General features: G+C 49.1%; 2 protein-coding genes across 2 annotated transcripts in view; both read right to left on the bottom strand.

The window, feature by feature from the left end:
* Positions 1-14,034, bottom strand: part of LOC310837659 (uncharacterized protein) — a 179,472-nt gene that overhangs the window by 151,580 nt on the left and 13,858 nt on the right. The window lies entirely within an intron of this gene.
* The window catches only part of LOC310837834 (uncharacterized protein), a 299,721-nt gene that overhangs the window by 272,462 nt on the left and 13,225 nt on the right, over positions 1-14,034 (bottom strand). The gene's annotated exons all lie outside the window — the stretch shown is intronic.

Genomic DNA, 14,034 nt, shown 5'->3' with positions numbered 1-14,034 from the left:
GAAAGGTTGATTTGTTTTTAATTGTTTTTACTTTTCTGTATTTTGTATTTTTTGTTTCCCCCCCTCTTTTTTCTTATTCTTGTAACTTTTTTGAAACTTTAATAAATATTATTTTTTTAAAAAAAGAGAGATGCAGTAGACTCCATGACTGAGCCAAACAAAATCTATCCCGGATAAAAGCCAAGCAATTCCAGCCAACAAAGGCAGTGAAAACTATAGTAAGGCCTCACATCTAACTCTCTTCAGTTCTTCCTCTATCACAAGCATTCATTAACATTGTTCAGTAATCTGGAGCTCCATTTCTTCCTGAGGTTCTAATTAGCTTCTCTCCTCCTTGCAGATGGTGATGAATTGGAAGGGAAGAACAAGGGGGACCACAACAGAATCCACATAGCGGAGGAGTACGATAAATATTCAAAGTGTGGAGAGAACATCCGTCAGAGCTCCCAGTCCACCTCCCATCAAACACAGAGCTTAATTCAAAGGAAGAGCCTCACTTCCCATCAAACAATTCATACAGGGGAGAAGCCCTATCACTGCTTAGACTGTGGAAAAGGCTTCTCTGTGAAGGAACATTTTAATTCCCATCAAAGAATTCATACAGGGGAGAAATCTTATCAGTGCTTGGAATGTGGGAAGAGCTTCAGTCAGAGGCAGGGACTCACTATTCATCAAAGAATTCATAGTGGGGATAAAAGATATCAGTGTTTTGAATGTGGGAAGAGCTTCCTGCATGGGACCCATCTCACTTCCCATCAAAGAATTCATACAGGGGAAAAACCCTATCAGTGCTTGGAATGCAGAAAGACCTTCAGTCAACGCCCCCATCTCGCTTCCCATCAAAGAATTCATACAGGGGAGAAACCCTATCAGTGCTTGGAATGTGGGAAGAGCTTCGGACACAGCAAAAATCTCACTACCCATCAAAGAATTCATACAGGGGAGAAACCCTATCAATGCTTGGAATGTGGAAAGAGCTACAGTCGAAAGGACAGTCTCACTTTGCATCAAAGAATTCATACAGGGGAGAAGCCCTATCAATGCTTGGAATGTGGCAAGAGCTTCAGTCGGAAGGGAAGACTCACTTCCCATCAAACAATTCATACAGGGGAGAAATCCTATCAGTGCTTAGACTGGAAAATGCTTCCGTCTGAAGGAAACTCTCACTTGCCATCAAATAATTCATACAGGGGGGAAATCCTATCAGTGCTTGGAATGTGGGAAGAGCTTCAGTCACAGCAGCAGTCTCACTTCCCATCAAAGAATTCATACAGGGAAGAAACCCTATCAGTGCTTGGAATGTGGAAAGCGCTTCAGTCACAGCGGCAGTCTCACTTCCCATCAAAGAATCCATACTGGGGAGAAACCCTATCATTGCTTGGATTGTGGAAAGAGCTTTAGTCGAAGCCACAGTCTCGCTTCCCATAAAAGAATTCATACTGGGGAGAAACCATATCAATGCTTGGATTGTGGAAAAAGCTTCATTCTCAGAAATAATCTCTCTTCCCATCAAAGAATTCATACAGGGCAGAAACCCTATCAGTGCTTGGAATGTGGAAAGAGCTTCAGTCACAGGCAGAGTCTCACTTCCCATCAAAAAGTTCATACAGAGGAGAAACCCTATCAGTGCTTGGAATGTGGGAAGAGCTTTAGTCATAGACACCATCTAACTGCCCATCAAAGAATTCATACAGGGCAGAAACCCTATCAGTGCTTGGAATGTGGAAAGAGCTTCAGTCACAAACAGAGTCTCACTTCCCATCAAAGAATTCATACAGGGGAGAAACCCTATCAGTGCTTGGAATGTGGGAAGAGCTTCAGTCACAGCAGCAGTCTCACTTCCCATCAAAGAATTCATACAGGGGAGAAACCCTATCAATGCTTCGAATGTGGGAAGAGCTTCAGTCAGAGCCGCAGTCTCACTTCCCATCAAATAATTCATACAAGTGAGAAAAACTCTTAGTGTTTGGAATGTGGGAAGAGCTTCAGTCAGAGTGCCACTCTCATGGCCCACCAAATAATTCATACAGAGTTGAAAGCATATCAGCGCATGGAATGTGGATAAAACTTGTAAATAAGTCAATTCAAGAACTCACAGCAGGGTAAATAATAGAATGGAAGATTTGGAATCTAGTCCAACCCCTGCCAATGCAGAAAAAAACTCATTTCAAGCATCCATGACAGATGGCCATCCAACTTCTTCTTAAATACCTCCAATGAAGGAGAGTCCACCCCCTTCTGAGGGAGTTCCTTTTCACTGCTGGCTCTTACTATCAGAAAGTTCTTCCTGATCTTTAGGAGGAATCTCCTTTTGTGTTGCTTGAATCACCTCTTCAGATTCATTCAAGACCTTGAGAAGGACTTCTGTATGTCTGAGAATGTCCAGGGGATTGGACCATGCTCTATATTTGGGGGGAACCCATGGAGAGGAGTCTGATATAGGGCTTAAGTCGTCTAGGCATTGGTTAGATTGTCATAATTACAGACATACTTACTGGTTTGGACGGAAGTGATTATTATTCCGGGGAAGTGGTGACTGTGAGATTACAGGCGCTCTCGCCAATATTATCCAACTGTTCAGTAAAACTTTGACACAGCAGACCAATAGTTTACCCGCTAAGGACAATTTATTGGGAGGTTAGGTTTAGTGCCGTGTGGTATTGCTTAATTGTATGTGGGGTCCCTATAAAGGGAACTTCTTCCTCTAGGCGGGAGGGAGACTGGTCAAGTTACCATCAGTTGAATACAACATTTAAGTTAGAATTTAAAAAACAGATTTGCAGAACAAAACTCAGTTTGAAAGGGAGTTATTAGGCTCCAGGGTTAAAATTGTACAGTGGTAACTCTGGTTATGTACATAATTCATTCCGGAGGTCCGTTCTTAACCTGAAACTGTTCTTAACCTGAAGCACCACTTTAGCTAATGGGACCTCCCGCTGCTGCCACTGCGCGATTTCTGTTCTCATCCTGAAGCAAAGTTCTTAACCCGAGGTACTATTTCTGGGTTAGCGGAGTCTGAAACCTGAAGCATATGTAACCTAAAGCGTATGTAACCCGAGGTACCACTGTATTTAAAATGTATAACATTACTTGGGTGGGATACAAAGAATGAAATGATGAAATCATCAATGAGAAGCTGGGCCAGAGATGTAGGACACAATATTGACTTTGCTTTATGGGAACAACTGTGGAAAGTAAATTTAAGGTTTACAGCTTGCTAAACACTAAGGGAAAACTTCATGAAGATGATGCAGAGGACTCAATCAAGATCATCAAGGGTCTGAAACCAAGCCTTATGAGGAGGGCTTGAAGGAACTGGGGGGGGGCGGCGGGGGGGCGTATCTATTTTAAGTGAAGTTTCAGGTAGGTAGCCGTGTTGGTCTGCCATAGTCAAAACAAAATAAAAAAATTCCTTCCAGTAGCACCTTAAAGTTGGTCTTTAAGGTGCTACTTAGTTGGTCTTTAAGGTGCTACTGGAAGGAATTTTTTTATTTTGTTTTTATTTTAAGTGAAGTTTGCCGAAATCTACGCTTGCGACATGGGCTGTCATACGTCCAGATTTTCCCGGACATTTCAGCAATTTTCGCCCATACGCTGCTTACAGTTCTGGATGTATGGCAACCATATCTGTATACAGTGGTACCTCGGTTTTCAAACAGCTTCGTTCCTGAACAATTTTGAACTCAAATGCTGCAAACCTGGAAGTCAGTGTTCCAGTTTGTGAACTTTGCTTCGGAAGCTGAACATGCTCCTGAGCTTCTGTTTTCACTGCTGCGTTGCTAATTTGTATCCCCCTGCATTCTAATCAAAGCCTTCTTCCTTCTGTTTTCACTGTTCCGCTGCTAATTTGGCCCCCCCATTGTAATCAAAGTCTTTTTCCTCCTGTTTTTACTGTTGCGCTGCTAATTTGCACCCCCCTATTGTAATCAAAGCCTCCCATTTCCAATTGCAGTGTTCTGAGGTGATATTTAGAGCTTATATTTGGTGCTTTTGTTTTTGCTAAAAAAAATTGCATTTTTATTTGGCTTTTTCATTTTCGTTAGATAGTAAAATTCTACAACCGGAAAGGAGGATTGTAAGAAATTAAAAAATATTTAGCTAAATATTGTAATATATGATAAATAGAAAATTCTTGGAAGTAACAAATAGGCTTAGGGGTAGAATAAGAATATGTGGTAGTAAATATTAAGGATTAGAATAATAATAAAGGAGAAGAGGTTAGTTAATGAAAGGAGTTAATATTATTATAAATATGAAATTAGAGAACTGTTATACAGGTGATATAATGAAATTCAGATAGACGGGATTCAAGGAAGTCCGTTACCAATGTTAAGAGATTTAGGTATTTGAAGTAATAATTTTCTTTTGTGTTAAGTTTATTGTCTCTTGTGTGTTTTGTCATGTTTTTTCTTTTTTCTGTGTGAAAAAGTGGCAAATCAATAATTTTTTTTGGAAAAAAACAAAGCCTTCTTCCTTCCCTTTTCCTTGTTGCGCTGCTAATTTGCACCCCCCCATTGTAATCAAAGCCTTCCATTTCTCATTGCGGTGTTCTGAGGTGATATTTGGAGCTTATATTTGGTACTTTTGTTTTTGCTTAAAAAAATGTGTTTTTATTTGGCTTTTTCGTCTTTGTGACTGTGGCTTGTTCTTCTTTTTTGATTGATTGTGTGACTGTGGCAATGTATAAAAGCCCCATCCAAACAATGTCTATCATCAGTGCAGGCAAGAAAAGAAATTAATTTTAATCTACAGTACTGTCTTCTTTATTTTATAGTACAGAACATTGATTATTGCTTTCATTTCATTGGTCAGTGGTCTCGTTAGATAGTAAAATTCATGTTAAATTGCTGTTTTAGGAGTTGTTTTTAAAAGTCTGGAACGGATTGATCGGTTATACATTACTTTCTATGGGAAAGCGCGCCTTGGTTTTGGAATGCTTTGGTTTTCGAACAGACTTCCAGAACGGATTAAGTTTGAGAACCAAGATACCACTGTAGTCAGTTTCTTCAGTCAGTCCTGACTGACTATATAATCACAATGGGTTATATTACAGTTTTTGTGTGAACGTAAACAAAGATCCTTGGTGACTCAGGCAGAAGTTGAACAAACAAGAAAGATTTATTTTACAGAACAAAGTTGAAAAAAGCAAAGGATGTGTCAGGAGATAGATAATGTTCTTTCAGGAAACAGTGAAGTCAATAATAAATTGTACTAAATTTAGTGTATGTTACAGGCTTCTAAACAAAGTAGTAAATGCACAGCTTCTTTTAAACTTCTGTTGCTTCTTTTAAGTTATTCCTCTTCGATGTTACAGGTGTCTAGAGAGGGTGGCCAATGCTGAGCTTATTTCCAGTTATTTCACTTCAGCTCCTTAATTTAGCTGTTGCAGCTTAATATTTCGATTATTAAACAAGGTGGTACTTTCTGTCAGTTTCCACGCTCCTGAGGTACTTCTGACAGTATAGAAGACCCAGGGGGTCACCACACCCTTCATAACTGGTTTGGGATTCTTCTCTTTCTAGATCTTTCCCTTCCTGACTGAAATGAGACCCAAGTAGACAGTATCCTCACAGCTTCTACTTCTCCTTGCTTCCAGCCTTCCAGTTAACTCCTGTCTGAATACTCTCTCAAAACTAGTCTTTCTAAGCTCAGAGACCCCTTTCTCTAGCTTGGGATAATTTCCTCAGAGTGCACTTCATACACAGACCAGAAACAACCCTCCTCCCTCCTCTCCCACGAAACTATCCCTCCACTTTCTCAGAAACGGCTCATTTTATTTTCCCTCCAAAAGTGCTGGCTCCACCCCCCGTCTTGGTAGCCAATCAGAGAGAGGCTCCAGCTCTCTCATGGAATTCTGAGGCCCTGCACCCCCTGATTCTGGCCAAGCTCAGCTGCCCATCACAGATAACTTCCTACAATTACTAATTACACACAATCAACACACCTTGGCTGGTTTGACAGTTGATTCAAAGCAGCTAAGAAAGCTCCAGCTAAGACAGTTAAGACATCAGAGGAATCCATGGAAAATTTGATCAAACGTAGGTTGGAATACAAGAGTCTGCTCCACGACAAGAAAGCTGAAAATACGAAAGCCCTTGGGACTAGCTAATGGAACAGAGGGAAGACAAATGCTGGGAGCTGGTGGCCCAGGGTTTAATTGAAGACAGGTCATCAGAGGAAGCCTGAATGGCAACCAGTCTCCTGTAATGAGATGAAAACCCTCGTTTCTTGCCTGAAATCAAACACAGCATCCCCACGAGCTCCTGGAATGGTGGATAGAATAAAAGGTGGGGAAGGTGCTGGTTTTAACCTTTAAAGCCCTATACGGCCTAGGACCCTCGTACCTACGGGACCGCCTCTCCTGGTATGTCCCACAGAGGAACTTGCGGTCTGCAAATAAAAACATCTTGAAGATCCCAGGCCACAGAGAGGTTAGGCTGGCCTCAACTAGAGCCAGGGCCTTCTCGGCCGCAACTCCAATCTGGTGGAACCTGTGTCACAGGAGACTAGGGCCCTGCAGGACTTGACATCTTTCCGCAGGGCCTGCAAGACAGAGCTGTTCCACCAGGCCTTTGGTCAGGGCGCAGCCTGACCCCCCTCCTCTGGCAATCTGCACAGAATTTTGCTTAATGGTTGCCATCAATTTGATTTTAATTAATTTTTACAATGAAATGTTTTTAGAATCGTTGGATTATTTTGACTGTTGTTGGCCGCCCTGAGCCCAGCTTCGGCTGGGGAGGGCGGGATATAAATAAAATTTATTATTATTATTATTATTATTATTATTATTATTATTGGAGGAAGAAAAGGGATTTCAAAAGCAAAACACTGTAGGTCTTAAGATGGACTAATCATGGCCTAGCCACTAACAATATAGTATTTCATGCACATTAATGAGCAGCACAGGGAACGGTCAGTTTCCCAGTGGTATGGAAGGTGCAGTTATGGACCCCGTGGCGAGGGTCAGTGGGGACAAAGCTGCTGTGCGTTCCACACACTTTTGTGGAAGCAGCCTGTGTCTCCTCCTGGACATTGAGAGACACAGCCATTTAAAGCACGTTTCTCAAGTAGGCATCCTAAACTGCTCAGAGACCTGAGATACAGGGGCTGCTTCGCTTAAAGGAAAGTCCGATGGAAGGAGACCAAGGCCTTTATTTCAATTTTTAAAAATTATTAAACATTTCTATGACCTAAGAGACGTGGAAAACCACCTTCATTGGTCACCTTCCATATATGTCACAAGCCAATGCATAATAAAAACACCTTTGGATTGATTGCTTCTGTCGACAGGTGTCTTTTGTACAGGTACTGTAACGAGCTGGGATAACAGGTAAGACCTCTCCCCTTACAGCAAGTGCTTCTAATCTCAGCTCGTTACGTAACAGTGAAGATACCAGGTAGCCTGGCATCTGGCTGGTGGATAGGGGATCATACTTATTTCACTCATTGTAATGCACATCAATCTCTGATTTGTCTTCTAGGTTTCTGGGGTTTTTCCTGTTGTTATTCTGTTTCTCTCACAGCTACAATAAACCTACCATTAAAATTATGGACTGGATATTTCTTCATCCACCACCCCCGCCTCACCAATTATTATTTATACCCCGCCCTCCCCGGGCTCAGGGTGACTAACACCAGTAAAATTACAGTAAAAACATAATAGGGGGAAAAAACAACAATTTAAAATACGGGTGTCAGGGGTTCAGAAGGAGAGACACAGGAGGGGGAGCAAATGGAGAGTGAGGAGGAGGAGTCCGAGGGGGGTGGAGGCAGTGACAGTGGAAAGAGTTACTCCACAAGCCTCTCCAGCGAATCGGAGGACTCACAGAAGGGAGCGCCAATGGCCAGAGCGAGGGGGGTTCCAGGGGGGAAGCCCCAGGAGGAAGGGGCTAGCGGGGAGTCCCTGAGCAGCAGTTGGAAGTCAGGACCAGCTTCCCCACCAGAGCGCAGTGGGGAGGGGGAGTCCCAGGAATCGGGACCAGTGTCCTCACCACCAGCGGGAGGAGGGGAGTCAGGTTTGGCCACGCCCACATCGGGAAGCGGGGAAACGGTCAGGAGGAAGGTTACCGGCTGGGCGCGCGCGCCAAGTTCAAATGTACAGGCGAGCGGCACAGCAGGGAGCCCGGGAAGGGAGCCAGGTCCTAAAGCCCGCCGGAAGGAAGGGCAGGACTCAGGGGGCTCAGCGTCAGAGGAGTCCAGGAAGGAGGAAACCCCAGAGGGCAGAAGGACCCAGCGAAGGAAAGAACAGCGCAGGAGGTGGAGCCGGGCTAGGATCTTAAACTGGTGTGGGAGGAGCAGTGAGTCAGAGGGGACTTAGCCGGTCTAGAGTCAAGACGTGGGGCGGCACGCCCAGAGCTTTGAAATGGAAACTAAACTTCAATAAAGACTTTTGTACATTACATCCACCGGGCGTTGGTCCTCTGTGAGCTGGGACCTAGAGGCAGTCCTGACAGTAAGTCCCCTCTCCAGTCCACCAATTTTACAACCTCGTGACGTGAGGGAAAGCAGCGAGGGGTGAAGATTGGTGCTTCGCGAGCTCACGAATACCAGGCAAATGACTACCGAAGAGAAGATAGCAAGCCTGCAGAACGCAGTGACACAGCTGAACGCAGAAATTTTGGCATCCAGAAAGAAGGAACAGGAAGCAGCTGCTGCATGCCAGGATCTGCGAACCAGGTTAGAAGTGCTGACTACACAGGGGCTACAGACCACCAGACCAGAAGGGATTGGGCTGGGGAATAGAGGGGGGAGCCTTGTGTCTCATTTCGATGGGAACCTGCAGCAGTATCCTAACTTCAGAGCGGATGTAATATATGCACTGCAGCTGCTAGAGAAAGACTTTAGAAGGGAGGAAGAGAAAGTGGGATTTATAGTATCGCATTTACGTGGAGAAGCTAAAGCGTGGCTGCGCAATCTCTGGAGAGATAAGGATCCAGCCCTCCAAAATGTGGTTGCCTTCATTAAAGCGATGGGTGCGTGTTTTTTGTCTGAAATTGATGTTGATATCTCTAGGAAGGAGATTCACGGACTAAGACAAGGCAGAGCCACTGTAAGGCAATATCACTCACGCTTTTTTGCATTGGTGAACGCACTGGGGTGGGAGAGAGAATCGCCTGCCGTCAGAGACCTGTTCTGGGAGGGGCTGAACGGAGCTGTGAAAGACGAAATTGCAAGGGGGGAGAGACCCCAGACCACCAAAGACGTGGAGAGGGCGCTCACGATTGGAGTCAGGCTGGAAGAACGCCCTTGGGGCAAGGAGGAAGGGCATTGGGGACGTATGCCAGCAAGAGCACCACCCCCCCTTTCCCAAGGAAGCGGCGCGCGCTCGATCCATGCCTCCGCTGGGAGGGGGAGAGGAGCCGATGGAGATAGGTGGTGCTAAGGCTCAGTCCACCGCCGGAGCCCTAACGCCGGGAGCAGTCAAAATGAAGCCTCCTAGAGGGACCAGGAAGTGCTACATCTGCGACAGTGCTCAGCACATGGCGAAAGAGTGTCCCCAGAGGTTTCGCAAGCACACTGCGGCCACAGCAACAGTAACAGAAGCAGTTCAGCAAAGTGAACCACAGCAGGGAAACTCCACTGTCTGGCTGGAGATGGAGCCACTGGGGGCCAGCCAGACAAGTCAGTGAAGCAATCCCCAGGAATATTACAGCCCACGGACACCCTCCCGCCCAAACCAGTGGTGCAGCTCACCGCATCCCTTCAACTTCCCAATGGGCTCACCGTGGAAATCCCCATTACCATTGATTCTGGGAGCAATGCAGATTTTATAGGCATGGAGTTCATCCAGCAACATGGCATAGCCCTTCTGCCAGCGACGGTACCTCTGAACGTCGTCACGGTGGACGGCAGGGAGCTACTGGGAGGGCAAGTGCTGCAGCAGACGCCGCCAATGGTGATGCGCATTGGGAATCACCGCGAAGTCATCAGCTTCAACGTCACCCGCCTGTCAGACACGCCCATAGTGTTCGGCATGAGTTGGCTGGATAGGCACAGCCCGGCATTGGCATGGTACCAACGCCAACTGACCTTCGGCTCCTCCTACTGCGCAGAACACTGCATCCTAGCTGACCTGGAAGATGAGGGGCACGAGGATGGACCACAGCTAAACTTGGGCATGTTGCAAGCGGTACCCAACAAGTACAAAGAGTTTTTGGAGGTATTCTGCGAGAAAGAAGCCGACAGGCTGCCTCCCCACAGACCTTACGACTGCAAGATTGACCTCCTGCCAGGGGCGACACTGCCGATGGGGAAACTGTATTCCATGTCTGAGGATGAACTGCAGGAACTCAGGGAGTTCATAGATCACAACTTGAAGCGGGGATTCATCCGGGAGTCCAAGGCGGTGGGGGGAAGTCCTGTGTTTTTTGTAAAGAAGCGGGACACGCCCCAGAAGAGGCTGGTCGTTGATTTTCGCGTCTTAAATTCGAAAACCAAGCCCTCAGCCTTCCCTATGCCCAAGATCGATGACCTGCTGGCGACGGTGAGGAAGGGTCGCATCTTTACCAAGTTGGATCTGCGTGGAGCGTACAATCTCATTCGAGTGCGGGAAGGCGACGAGTGGAAAACAGCCATGTTTACGCCGCTGGGCACCTATGAATATAGAGTTATGCCTTTTGGATTACAAAATGGCTCCCTCTGTTTTCAGGCATTCATGCATCATGTCTTGGCGGGTCTTCTCTACAAGAAGTGCGTCTGCTTCCTGGACGACATCCTGATCTTCTCGGAGTCGCAGGAGGCTCACAAGAGAGATGTCAGGGAAGTCCTGCAGCGGCTGCGGGAGCACAGGCTTTACGCCAAGCTGGAGAAGTGCCAGTTCGACAAGACGGAGGTGGATTTCCTGGGCTACAAACTGTCCGACAAGGGACTCGCCATGGACAGTGCCAAGGTATGTGCAGTGCTGGACTGGAAGAGCCCACGCAATCGGAAGGAAGTCCAGAGGTTCGTCGGCTTTGCCAACTTTTATCGCAAATTCATCAAAGGTTTCGCCATGCAGACAGCGGCCATCACCGACACCCTCAGTTCCAAGAAGAAGAAGTTCATCTGGACGGAGCAGGCAGAGCAGTCCTTTCAGAGGCTCAAGCATCTCTTTGCGTCCGAGGAACACCTACTACACGTGAACCCCAGCAGGCCCATGAGAGTGGAAACGGACGCCTCGGACAGGGCCGTGGGGGCTGTCCTGTTGCAGCAAGACCACCAGGGGGACTGGAGGCCGTGCGCTTTCTACTCCAGAAAACTCAGCAAGTCGGAGCAGAACTACACCATCTGGGACAGGGAGTTACTGGCCATACATGCAGCCTTCAAGGCGTGGCGGCACTTCCTCGTCGGAGCCAAACACACGGTGCAGGTCCGCACAGACCATAAGAACTTGGAGTACTGGCGCACGGCGAGGTTCCTGAACCAGAGACACATCCGCTGGGCGGAGTTCTTTGCAGATTTCGACTTCAGGATAGAATACATCCCAGGAAACAACAACGTCATGGCGGACGCGCTGTCCAGGAAACCGCAGTATCTCGAGGAAGAGGCACCGGCGGCAGCCAAGCACATTTTCGCACCAAAGGCGTGGGCATGCGCGTCAGCCACGGTGGACTTGGACGCGGTGCGTCGCGCGCTGCAGACGGACTCCTTCGCTCGAGCCAAGATGGAGGAGGTGCGTAGCGGCACGGCGAGGGACGGCGAATTCCAGGTATGCGACGGCCTGCTCATCCGCAAGGGAGCCCTCTACGTACCGGGAGACAACCTCCGCGCGAAAGTCCTGCAACAGCTGCACGACGCGCCCAGCGCGGGACACTTCGGCAAGGAGAAGACGGTGGACTTAGTAGCCAGAGACTTTTGGTGGCCCAAGATGCGGGGGGATGTCGCGGACTACGTCAATAGGTGCGACACCTGCCAAAGGGCAAAGCCGGTACACCAGCCGCCGGCGGGCCTGTTGGAACCGCTACAGACACCGTTCGAACCGTGGGAGAGGGTGGCCCTGGACTTTGTCACGGATCTGCCCAGCTCGAGAGGCAAGACGGCAGTACTAGTGGTAGTAGACTTGTTCACCAAGATGGCCCACTTCATTCCTTGCGCGAAGGTGGCCACGGCCGAGCAGACCGCTAAGCTGTTTATAGACCACGTGTTCAAGGTGCACGGCCTGCCACGCTCTATCTTGTCCGACCGGGGGCGCCAGTTCATCTCCAACTTCTGGCAAAAGCTGATGGGCTTCCTGAACGTCAAGGTCAGCCTGGCGTCGGCGCGACACCCGCAGACTAACGGGCAGGCGGAGAGGGTCAACGCCATCATGCAGCAGTACCTGAGATGCTACGCGAACCAGCAGCCCTCGACCTGGGTGGACTATCTACCGTTGGCCGAGTTTGCCTACAACAACACGAAGCACGGGTCCACGGGGGTGACACCGTTTTTTGCCAACAATGGACGGCATCCCAGAACCTTCCCGGGTTTGGAGAAAGTGAGGGAAGGGGAGCCGCAGGGAGCAGAGGCCGTGGCAGCGGAGTTGCAGGAGATCCACAAGCAGCTCAGGAGGCAGTTAGAGGTGGCGAAACAGGCTTACAAAGTGCAGGCAGACCGACACAGGAGGGTTGGGGAAGACATCCGGGTAGGAGACTGGGTCTGGTTAGCAGCCCAGGCAGTTCCAGCCAGATCGCTGGCCAAGAAGAAGCTCGGGCACAAGCAGCTAGGGCCGTACCAAGTAGAGGCGCAGATCAACCCAGTGGCCTTCCGGTTGACACTCCCGGAGGGGTCCAGAATGCACCCGGTCTTTCATAGATCAGTGCTCACACCCTACAGAGAGCCCCACAGGTTTCAGGCACCAGGGACAGCGCCAGACCCGCTCAGGGAAGCGCCCAAAAAGGGGGGGTCGCCGATAAGGGGGCCACTCAATGAAGCCACAGAGATTTTAGACTCAAGGTGGGGGGAGGATGGGATTGAATATCTTCTCGCCACAAAGGACACCCCGGCCAGCGCCAACAGGTGGGTGCCGGATTACGCATTGGAGGAGCAGTGGCTCAAGGAAGAATTCCATACACTTTTCCCGCACAAGCCCATGCCGGCGGGCTTTTTCGACGACTGTCTGTTCACACCCACACTCTCAGCCAGCACTTTCTGGGGTTTCTCTTCAGCTGAGGAATCGACTCCGGGAGGCAGTTCCCCAGAGGGATCACTCTCAGGTTTTGGCACGGGGGGATCTTATTGGTGGGAGGACCAACCCGAAGTGGGCTGGCGCAGAGACATGCCGAAGGGACCCTGGGAAGTGGCGTCACCTCAGGCGACAGGGGGAGAGGGGGTCTTGGGTGATTTGGGGGCGGCTTCAGATTTCGAACACACCGCCCAGGAGATGGAAGCGGAGGAAATCGCCGTCGACCAGCCCATGGAGGACTTCCCGGACTTATCCCGATGGCTGCACGCCTCGGGGGACGAACTGTATCCTGAACTCACCCCCACAACACTGGAGCACCCGGAACCCGCACCTGAAGAGGGGGAGGGGGGAAGGGGGGGCTTCGAGGGGGGGATGGATGTCAGGGGTTCAGAAGGAGAGACACAGGAGGGGGAGCAAATGGAGAGTGAGGAGGAGTCCGAGGGGGGTGGAGGCAGTGACAGTGGAAAGAGTTACTCCACAAGCCTCTCCAGCGAATCGGAGGACTCACAGAAGGGAGCGCCAATGGCCAGAGCGAGGGGGGTTCCAGGGGGGAAGCCCCAGGAGGAAGGGGCTAGCGGGGAGTCCCTGAGCAGCAGTTGGAAGTCAGGACCAGCTTCCCCACCAGAGCGCAGTGGGGAGGGGGAGTCCCAGGAATCGGGACCAGTGTCCTCACCACCAGTGGGGAGGAGAGGAGTCAGGTTTGGCCACGCCCACATCGGGAAGCGGGGAAACGGTCAGGAGGAAGGTTACCGGCTGGGCGCGCGCGCCAAGTTCAAATGTACAGGCGAGCGGCACAGCAGGGAGCCTGGGAAGGGAGTCAGGTCCTAAAGCCCGCCGGAAGGAAGGGCAGGACTCAGGGGGCTCAGCGTCAGAGGAGTCCAGGAAGGAGGAAACCC

This window comes from Podarcis gaigeae (assembly GCF_964106915.1).
Source record: "Podarcis gaigeae genome assembly, chromosome: 2".
Classification (NCBI taxonomy): domain Eukaryota; kingdom Metazoa; phylum Chordata; class Lepidosauria; order Squamata; family Lacertidae; genus Podarcis; species Podarcis gaigeae.
The sequence above is the reverse complement of the archived record's forward strand: the minus strand, read 5'-3'. Positions and strand labels throughout refer to the sequence as shown.